Source organism: Scyliorhinus torazame, chromosome 24 (genome assembly GCF_047496885.1).
Source record: "Scyliorhinus torazame isolate Kashiwa2021f chromosome 24, sScyTor2.1, whole genome shotgun sequence".
Taxonomy (NCBI): Eukaryota; Metazoa; Chordata; class Chondrichthyes; order Carcharhiniformes; family Scyliorhinidae; genus Scyliorhinus; species Scyliorhinus torazame.
In genome coordinates this window covers 43,199,215-43,209,730 of record NC_092730.1, presented here as the reverse complement: position 1 = coordinate 43,209,730, position 10,516 = coordinate 43,199,215, and the positions used below count along the sequence as shown (strand labels likewise).

Below are 10,516 nucleotides of genomic sequence, written 5' to 3'. Positions count from 1 at the left end.
CACACGGATGATCCCAGGAATGGTAGGCCTAACATACGATGAACGTCTGAGGATCCTGGGATTATATTCATTGGAGCTTAGGAGGTTGAGGGGAGATCTAATAGAAACTTACAAGATAATGAATGGCTTAGATAGGGTGGATGTAGGGAAGTTGTTTCCATTAGCAGGGGAGACTAGGACAGGGGGGCACAGCCGTAGAATAAAAGGGAGTCACGTTAGAACAGAGATGAGGAGAAATTTCTTCTGCCAGAGAGTGGTGGGTCTGTGGAATTCATTGCCACAGAGGGCGGTGGAGGCCGGGACGTTGAGTGTCTTTAAGACAGAAGTTGATAAATTCTTGATTTCTCGAGGAATTAAGGGCTGTGGAGAGAGAGCGGGTAAATGGAGTTGAAATCAGCCATGATTGAATGGCGGAGTGGACTCGATGGGCCGAATGGCCTTACTTCGGCTCCTATTTCTTATGGTCTTATGGTCTTATATTTAGCGGATTCGTCCATGACAAGACTGAAGAACGATCACTCGTCTATCCAATCGGTGAGGTCTGCCTCAGCGTGAGACAATATTAACAGAGTGAGAACCAGGTTAATTAGATTCAGATCACACGGTTACAATAGAACTGAATCAGGAAAACCCCGCCGTCACAGCCTTGCCATTCGCCTGAGGTATCGTGATCCTCAGGTTAAATCACCATCAGACAGATCTCACCGTCAACGGGGAAAGCAGCCTATGGTTATCAGGGACTGAAGCGACTTAATTTACTTTGGAACTGGATCAATTTATGATGTTTCCAGGATGCGACTTCCCTCAGACTGATCAAATGATTGGTAGCCGGAAAATTAGCGCCCATTGAGGAGTTACTGGTACCTGAGGCTTAGTTGGAGTATTGGTTTTAAAGGTTAATCATTAAATCTAGAGATGAAAAGCCGGGAAAGTGGGCATGAGGATCATCATGAAATCATTAAAATGTAAAAGGTGGCCATTCGGCCCATCGACTCTGCACCGACCCTCTGAAAGTGTCCCTATGCCCCAACCACATTCCTGTAACGCACTACCCAACTTTATAAACACAAAGGGGCAATTTAGCATGGGCATTCCACCTAACCCACACACATTTGGACGTGCGACGAAATCGCAGCACCCGGAGGAAACCCATAGACAAAGAAAAAAAGTGCAAACTCCATTCAGTCAGTGACCAAAGGCTGGAATTGAACCCGGATCGCGGGCGCTGTGAGGTAGCCACTGTGACAGCGTGCCACCGTATGAGGTCATAACACGTCATCTATCAGATCAAGCATTATCTCATTGAAATACAGAGCACATTCGATAGGCTGAATGGTCTACTTCTGCTCCTCCGTCTTATACCCTGATATTGTGTAAATGTGTTCCGGTTCTTGTGTAAAACTCTTGTTAAAACAACACAGACACCGTATGTCGACTGCGTCTAATTATCTGGCGCGGAGAAGGCGATTGTGGAATACATGTCGTACCCATCAAACTCTGCTACTCACCTGACTGAGATTTGTTCTGTATCTGTAAATCACAGGTAGTGTTCGCGAGTGGAGGGAACAGTCTGCACCTCAGTCTCTGGAACAGGTTGTGAGAGCAGGATGCCTTTATTATGAGTCAATGTCTGGTACTTTTTGTGAGAGTGGAATTCAGTCTCTATCAGACATTGGTACTGAATGTCAGTGTGGAAATATTTCTGTATCTGTCAATCACAATTACTGTTTGGGAAAAGTGAGATGAATCCGTAACATCATCACAGCTGTGACAGACAGAGAAAGACACAGAGAAATGCAGGAAGAGACTATCAGGACGCACACACAATGACACACAGAAAAGGTGCCGATATGAAGAGACTGTTTTTTTCGGAAAATGTGTTTTCTGCTGTGTAACCGTGCTCTCTCTGTCGGAACCGTCACTCTGCTGGTGACAGATCTTCACTGTGGTTGTGTCAAATCGTTCCCTGTTGTGTAAATGTGTTCCCAGTTGTGGAAATTGATCCGCCTGAAGCAGAACCTTTCTGCGCCATTACTGAGACGAAATTTCAATTCCAGATTTGTTAAATCTTGTCAAGGGTTAGTTCAGATCTCTGGATTCCCAGTCCAGCGACATAACCTTGCCTTCTTGTTGTGAAGACAGCTCATTCAGCATCAATCTTTACCGATAATAGTAAGGAAGCGCCCAACATGGGGCTCGAACCCACGACTCTGGGATTATAGAGTTCCGTGCTTTACCGACTGAGCTAGCCGAGCTGCTACATTGCCCATTAAACCTCTTCTTGTGGAGAGTGGCTGCGGTGCTCATTCGGAGGGTAAGTAATGACTTGTTGGGCCGAATGGCTTTCTGCGCTGGAGAATCTACGATTCTATGAAGCAAGGAGGTTGATGCGTTCAAATGCTTCTGCTATAATGTCCACTCCTGACACCATGTAGAAATGGTCGTCTTTGAATGACTGGAAACCAAGGAGTTGTAATAAAAAAATAATTGATTTAATAATTGAGCTGCTCCTCCTGGCTTGTGCTCTGACCGCGATCCGGGGAGAATTGCAGGAATCCAGACACGTGATCATTTTAGTTGCGTCATCACGTGACCATTCGGTCTCCACTGGTCTCCCTCTGTGCTCTATTTTCTAGATTCATCATTTTAATTTTCATCCAGACTGGGAAGTTTAGTGCTGCTGCATTTGAAAAGGAACATGCATTTCTAATATTTTTCCAATGTAACTGATGTTGTTACACAAACTATTTAATCAGTGGAATTGTGCGTTTAGGGAACTCAGATTTTCGAATATCTGAAGGCTTCTCTCCAAATCGAATGGTTATTTCCCACAAGATTCAACCCCTCCTCACATAAACCCCGGGGACGCTTTGATCGCTTGAATGCAATGACTTCCTGGGGTGATTCCAGGCCGGATTTAGAATGTATTCTATCGACCAAATTACTGTTGATTGATGCAGCTGTGATGGCCGAGTGGTCAAGTCGTTGGACCTCAAATCCAATAGCGTTTCCCCCCCGCAGATTCGAGTGTGATTCGAAATGTTTGTTCAACTCCCCGGGAAAGCTGCCGGCTCGACAATGAATCGGAATTTCGGTTGGTTGTCTGTCAACAGTACTAACATTTATCGAATTCAGTTTTTTAGAAAAACGTTCTTTTTGGAAACTAAACGAAACATAAAGATAAATAAGGAGTTCACACTCAAAGCAACAATCAATAAATAATAAAGTTTCCTGCAACGTTCGGAAGGAGAAGCAGCAACGGCAGCGAATGGAAACGTGGTTCGGTTTCATTCAGGTGAATGTATTTCTGTGTAAAAAGATCGTGGCAGAAATGGAACATTTCAAAAAAATATTTTCTTGTTCTCTTTCTGTTGTCTCTCTATATGTATCTTTCTCTCTCCCTCCCTCACTGTTTTTGTGCTTCTCCGGGGGCTGATTGGATACACAGTGAAACTCAGCCCCATCTCATCCCAACTCTTTTGGACGAATACGTCCTGGTGATGGACGGTCGTGAATCAGTAGAAGAATCGACAAACTATTCCATTCTTGCTCTGTAAGAAGTTCCATTCCTGGCTGTGAGGTGGCTCTGGGATAAAGGGATCGAGAGCTGACGAGTCTGACTCTTACTCTTCAAATCATTTCGTGCGCACTTGTAGAAAGTGGATGTGTCTGAGAACAGGAGAAAAGCAGATCATGGGGGTGTGATTGATTTTACTGAACCGGACCTAGAAAAGTGACGGAAACTTCGAAACAGTCAGCTTCTGACTGAGAGATGGTAAGGAATTACGGCTGACATTGAGGCAGTTCATAGTGAATTCTTACAGCAGATCGAATCTTGAAGCGGAGTTGGCATATTGTTTTCGAAGAGACTGACATCGTTTCTGAAAAGATCAGTTGTGTTTGTTTTTGTTTTGTCCAGTAGTTTGGGGAATCTATTTGGAGCGGGTGCAGTTGGTCAATATCTGTGTCTCTTGCTTGCCCGGCTCACCGGGCAGCAGCAGCTCCATTCCTCGCCAAATGTGTGGACACAAACGGCAAACCCACATTATTGTATCCCCGTGGAAGTTCGAACCCCGCTCGCAGCGGCTCTGCTCTGGAATATTTACTCAGCTCCATAAACAAACCACTGACCACACAAATGATCGGGGCTCCCTTTGCATCTCATTGATGGTTTTCACCCAATTTGGCTGTTTCGGGAATGAAAGTAAAAATTTATCGCGTCTGGTAATTAGTATTTTTAAATAAACTGCACTAAACGTATGAAACAATACTTAATAAATGATAATTAACGAATATTAATCAATATTTAAAAAGTGTTCTGCAACGATTGAAAGGAAAAGCCCATCCCATCAGGGCAGGATATGTTGGGAATGGACCGGAGTGAAACATTCCCAGACCATGTCCAACATGTTTCTCCTCAGCATGAAAACTCCCTGCGGAAAGACTGAAACAGACACACATTTGATCACATCATGATTAACATCACTCACACCTTAACCATGAGGCCACTGATGAAGTCATGATGACTTCGAATTTCTCCTAAAATGCCAACTGAACCCACTGACTGACAGAAATACATTACCGACGTGATTGGCGAGGCGCATCCACAGACCGACTTGGCGAGTGGTGCAAACTGACATCACTGCTTCTGATCAGCGCCAGAACAGAGAGATAAATGTCACATTGTCCATTCATATTTCTGATTTATAATTGTGTGGGGAAACTGATGGGCTTTGGACGCAATTAAAAGTTGCTTCAAGTGAGATCAAATCAGCGGCTGGCTCGTTGGTCTGGGGAGACCTGTGCCACACAAAGCAACAGAGTCTGCAGATAGAGAATGAATCGAATATTTACATGTCACACCAGAGAACACGTCGGAGAACACTTCAGCAGTCAAGGGCATTGAGCCTCTGATCTCCGGGTAAGCGTTCTGCAAGGCGTCCTTCAGGACACGGGACAATGAAAATCGCCGAACAGAAACTTCTAGCCAAGTTCCGCATTCATGTGTACGGCCTCAACCGGGACCTTGGATTCATGTCGCATTTCATTTATCCCCCACCATCTGGCCTGGGCTTGCGAAATCCTACCAACTGTCCTGGTGTGAGCCAATTCACACCCCTTTAACTGGGGGGGGGGGCTATCCTATCTGGTTTAGCACAGCACTCAGCACTCAGCAACGGCAAAGACTGGTTCCGTATGTGTTTTATTCTGTTCGCAGTGGAGGCCAACAAACCAAAAATAACCCAAGTTACCCATGGTCCCAGGACGAAAAGCAAGGGACAAAAATTGTTTATTTTGATTTCATTTCAACAACGAAACTGCGAGGGCAGCATGGCGGCACAGTGGTCAGCACGACTGCCTCACGGCGCCGAGGTCCCAGATTCGATCCCGGTTCTGGGTCACTGTCCGTGTGAAGTTTGCACATTCTCCCGTGTTTGCGTGGGTTTCGCCCCCAGAATCCAAAGATGTGCATGCTAGGTGGATTGGCCACGCTAAATTGCCCCTTAATTGGGAAAAATTAATTGGGTACTCTAAATTATTTTAAAACAAGGTGAAGACTGCGGATCCCGCTCCTGCTGTTTAATACAGATCACTCTAACTGGCACAGTGAGCAGAAAGAAATTCGTGTTGTTTGTGTGCATTTCACTCCAATTTAAAACGCTCCTGAATGAAAGTGTCCGTGTCACACGGCTCCCGTTCAGCCAGGAGATTGCACCAGTCCACAATAAATGTATTTATGCAATATGTTTCTGATGTTCTGTGTGTCATCACATTGGACTCTTACTCTGGTCTGAGACATTACCTTGTCCTTGTGCCCTGGATGCTGCCCTTTTCATCCTGTTTCATTAATAACTTTTTACTGGTAACAATTATGTAACTTACTTAGTGATTAAGTTATTCAGCCACTAGGAGTGTTTTAAGCTCATTTTGTAAACGGAACTTTGCGTGGCTCGTATTTTTGTCCCGTTTAACCCACCTACTTACAATTGTTTCAGACTGAGAACTTAGTTATTAATGTTGAAGATTGTCGTTTATTTAAACTAAGTTTCCACTCAAAACATATTGATGCTGGTTATTACATAAGGAACCCATGGGTGATGAAAACAATTGGTGAATTTTATTTGAGGAGTGTCCACTCCTTTTCTGCCCTGACCTGCGGTATCTAATTAAATAATTCACCACTGTGATGGGCAGGAACTGAATCTGGGTCAAATGCTGGGACAGTCACCACTATACCACCACCTGTCCCTGGGCAATGTTGCCCCCTCTGTATTTATAGAACGAATACACAAACAATGAAGCGGGTGAATGTATTAAATCAGGGATTCGATATTCTTGTAACCAATATGGCTGCAATGGGAATCTTTCATATTCCGATAGATCGGCTAAAGCTGGGTAGCTCAGTCAGAAATCAGATATCTGGGGATTTCAAGATGATTACTACAATGATAATATTTAACCATGTTAATGTTCTTTTGCTCCAATTGAAATGTGTTACGAATACAGAGTTACCGTGTTGTACAACTCGCGTTCAACCAGGGGATGGCAGCAGTGCGCAATAGTTTGGATATCATGTTTGTGTCCACAGATCTCGATAGGAATGGAGCTGCTGCTTCCCGGGGAGCTGCCAAGCAAGAGGCACAGATATTAACCAACTGCACCCGCTCCAAATAGATTCCCCAAAATATTGAACAAAACAAAAACAAGCACAAATCATATTTTAAGAAAGTATGACAGTGTCTCTGAAAACAAAATACCAACACCTCATAAAGAATCGGTTTGCCTCAACTAATTCAATATCAACCGTTTCAATATCAGCCTTAATTCCTTACCAGTTCTCAGACAGGCACCGACTGGTTAAAAGTCTCCTTAACTTTTCAAGGTCCGGCTCAATAAAATCAATCACAGGCCCATGATCTGCTTTCCTCCTGTTCTCAGACACATCCACTTTCTACAAGGGCGCACTAACTGGTTTTCAGAGTAAGAGTCAGACTGCAGTCACCTCGTTCTCTCTCGATCCCTTTACCTCAGAGCCACCTCACAACCAGGAATGGAACTTCTCACAGAGCCAAGAATGGAATAGTTGTCGATTCTTCCACTGATTCAGGACCGTCCATCACCAGGACGTGTTGGTCCAAAAGAGTTGGAATGAGATGGGGCTGAGTTTCGCTGTGTATCCAATCAGTCCCCGGAGAAGCACAAAAACAATGAGTGAGGGAGAGAGAAAGAAACAAAGAAACAGATAGAGAGACAAAGGAGAAACAAGAAAATATTTTTAAAATATGTTCCATTTCTGCCACGATCTTTTTACCCCGAAATCCGTTCACCTGAATGAAACCAAACCACGTTTCCATTCGCTGCCGTTGCTGCTTCTCCTTCCGAACGTTGCAGGAAATGTTATTATTTCATGATTGCTGAATATTTCCTTCAGTCCCCCCCAAAAATGTTAAGTATCTGACAGAACTTGATTAACGTTCAAACCGCTTATTTACAAACAATCGGAAAAAGCATTAATTTTCGAGTCAGCGGCTTGGGCGGGGAGTTGAAGAAACAATTCGAATCACAGTCGCTGCGAGCAGGATTCGAACCTGCGCGGGGAAACCCCATTGGATTTCAAGTCCAACGCCTTAACCACTCGGCCATCGCAGCTGCGTTCAATGCGTCATTCATTAGTAATTTGGTCGATGGAATACATTCTAAAACCAGCCTGGAATCACTCCAGGAAGTTATTCCATTCAAGCGACCAATAGTCGGCCGGTGCAGACACGGTGGGCCGAATGGCCTCCTTCTGCACTGTAAATTCAATGATAATCTATGATTAATCTAGGACAAAGGTTCGGCACAACATCGTGGGCCGAAGGGCCTGTTCTGAATTTTCTATGTTCTAATCGTGTTTATGTGAGGAGGGGTTGAATCTTCGTGGAAAATGGCCATTGCATTTGGAGAGAAGCCTTGAGAGACTCGAAAATCTCAACTCCCGAAACGCACAATTCCACTGATTAAATAATTTGTGTAACAATATTTACTCAGCTCCATAAACAAACCACTGACCACACAAATGATCGGGGCTCCCTTTGCATCTCATTGATGGTTTTCACCCAATTTGGCTGTTTCGGGAATGAAAGTAAAAATTTATCGCGTCTGGTAATTAGTATTTTTATATAAACTACACTAAACATATGAAACAATACTTAATAAATGATAATTAACGAATATTAATCAATATTTAAAAGTGTTCTGCAACGATTGGAAGTAAAAACCCATCCCATCAGGGCAGGATATGTTGGGAATGGACCGGAGTGAAACATTCCCAGACCATGTCCAACATGTTTCTCCTCAGTATGAAAACTCCCTGCGGAAAGACTGAAACAGACACTCATTTGATCACATCATGATTAATATCACTCACACCTTAACCATGAGGACACTGATGAAGTCATGATGATTTCGAATTTCTCCTAAAATGCCAACTGAACCCACTGACTGGCAGAGTTACATTACCCACGTGATTGGCGAGGCGCATCCACAGACCGACTTGGCGAGTGGTGCAAACTGACATCACTGCTTCTGATCAGCTCCAGGACAGAGAGATAAATGTCACATTGTCCATTCATATTTCTGATTTATAATTGTGTGGGGAAACTGATGGGCTTTGGACGCAATTAAAAGTTGCTTCAAGTGAGATCAAATCAGCGGCTGGCTCGTTGGTCTGGGGAGACCTGTGCCACACAAAGCAACAGAGTCTGCAGATAGAGAATGAATCGAATATTTAAATGACACACCAGAGAACACATAGGAGAACACTTCAGCAGTCAAGGGCATTGAGCCTCTGATCTCCGGGTAAGCGTTCTGCAAGGCGTCCTTCAGGACGCGCGACAATGAAAATCGCCGAACAGAAACTTCTAGCCAAGTTCCGCATACATGTGTACGGCCTCAACCGGGACCTTGGATTCATGTCGCATTTCATTTATCCCCCACCATCTGGCCTGGGCTTGCGAAATCCTACCAACTGTCCTGGTGTGAGCCAATTCACACCCCTTTAACGTGGGGTTACCCCTATCTGGTTTAGCACAGGGCTAAATCGCTGGCTTTAAAAGCCGACCAAGTCAGATCAGAAGCACGGTTCAATTCTCGTACCAGCCTCCCCTAACAGGCGACGGAATGTGGCTTTTCACGGTAACTTAATTTGAAACCGACTTGTGACAATAAGCGATTTTCATTTCATCTCTGGACCTGTAAAGACTTAATTACCTGCAAATGCTGGCATTCAAAGCATTGTCTTGCATTTTTGACTTTGCCTATATATATGTTTCCGGAACATACCTCTTCATTCACCTGAGGAACGAGCAGTGCTCCGAAAGCTAGCGTTTGAAACACACCTGTTGGACTTTAACCTGGTGTTGTAAGACTTGTTACTGGGCACAGCAGGGACTGACAGATAAAGATTCATTCACCACCCAAATGTCTATATGCACCTCCCCCAACACACGCGCATGCCCACTGCCACTGAAAGTTTTGTCATGATTCTGATATGCAGACGTTTTAACGGAAACTAGCAAACAACATAATGATTTTGTCCACTCAATAACAATATCAGAGATTGATCATTACAGATTTAGTTCAACCTTCACACAGATTTTCAGAGTATGAAAGATATTGAATGAATGACAGACTCTCATACAGTCCCAGAGACTCTCGCAAAGCGATTTAACTGAATCCCAAATACAGATAGTTGCAGAAGATATGTAACAAGCCAAAGAATGATTAGTATATTACAAATATGCAATGAATCTGACTCTGCCATATAGTGTCAGAGACTGAAAGATGCAGCAATTGTATTTCAAAATTGATCGCACTTAGCAGGGTGGTAGTGTCAAATAACCGAATGGTGCGAATCCTCAATGTGCAAATGGGACCTTGTCGCCACAATGACTGTGTAACGGTCACTCTGAACGTCAAGACTATGGGAGACAGAGCTCCACAGACTGACTCCTACTTTCCACAGACCACCACTGACTGAATCATGGTGAATACCAAGAGCTGAGTTATGTTGTCAACACTCACATAGAAATGGCACACAGAATAAAATGGCGGGATCGTGGAAAATGTGGACCGTTTTCCATGACCGGAAGCCACCACTGGAAAAAGGCAGATCCATCAGATAGGATTCGCCCTCACCTCCAATGTGTCAGCTCAGCCTTCAGCAGATTGAGAAAGAGAATACTTGAAAAGCAGCTTCATGACAGAATCGTTCGGAGTGACCATTGCACAGTGCTTACTAAGCAACGGCAAAGACTGGTCCCGTATGTGTTTTATTCTGTTTTCAGTGGAGGCCAACAAACCAAAAATACTCCAATTTACTCAATGATCCCAGTACGAAAAGCAAGGGACAAAAAATGTTTCTTTTGATTTTATTTCAACAACGAAACCAAATTGAAAAGGAATTAAAAAGCGCATTGAGCTGATACAATAGGCTTCGAGAAGCAATGGTTAGAGTGACGGTCGCCTGTCGGTT

General features: G+C 44.0%; 1 non-coding gene across 1 annotated transcript; it reads right to left on the bottom strand.

Moving 5' to 3' along the window:
* Positions 1–7,568: 7,568 nt before the first annotated feature.
* Positions 7,569–7,650, bottom strand: trnas-uga (transfer RNA serine (anticodon UGA)). The gene has a single exon. It is a non-coding gene; the product is annotated as a tRNA-Ser (tRNA).
* Positions 7,651–10,516: the final 2,866 nt, after the last annotated feature.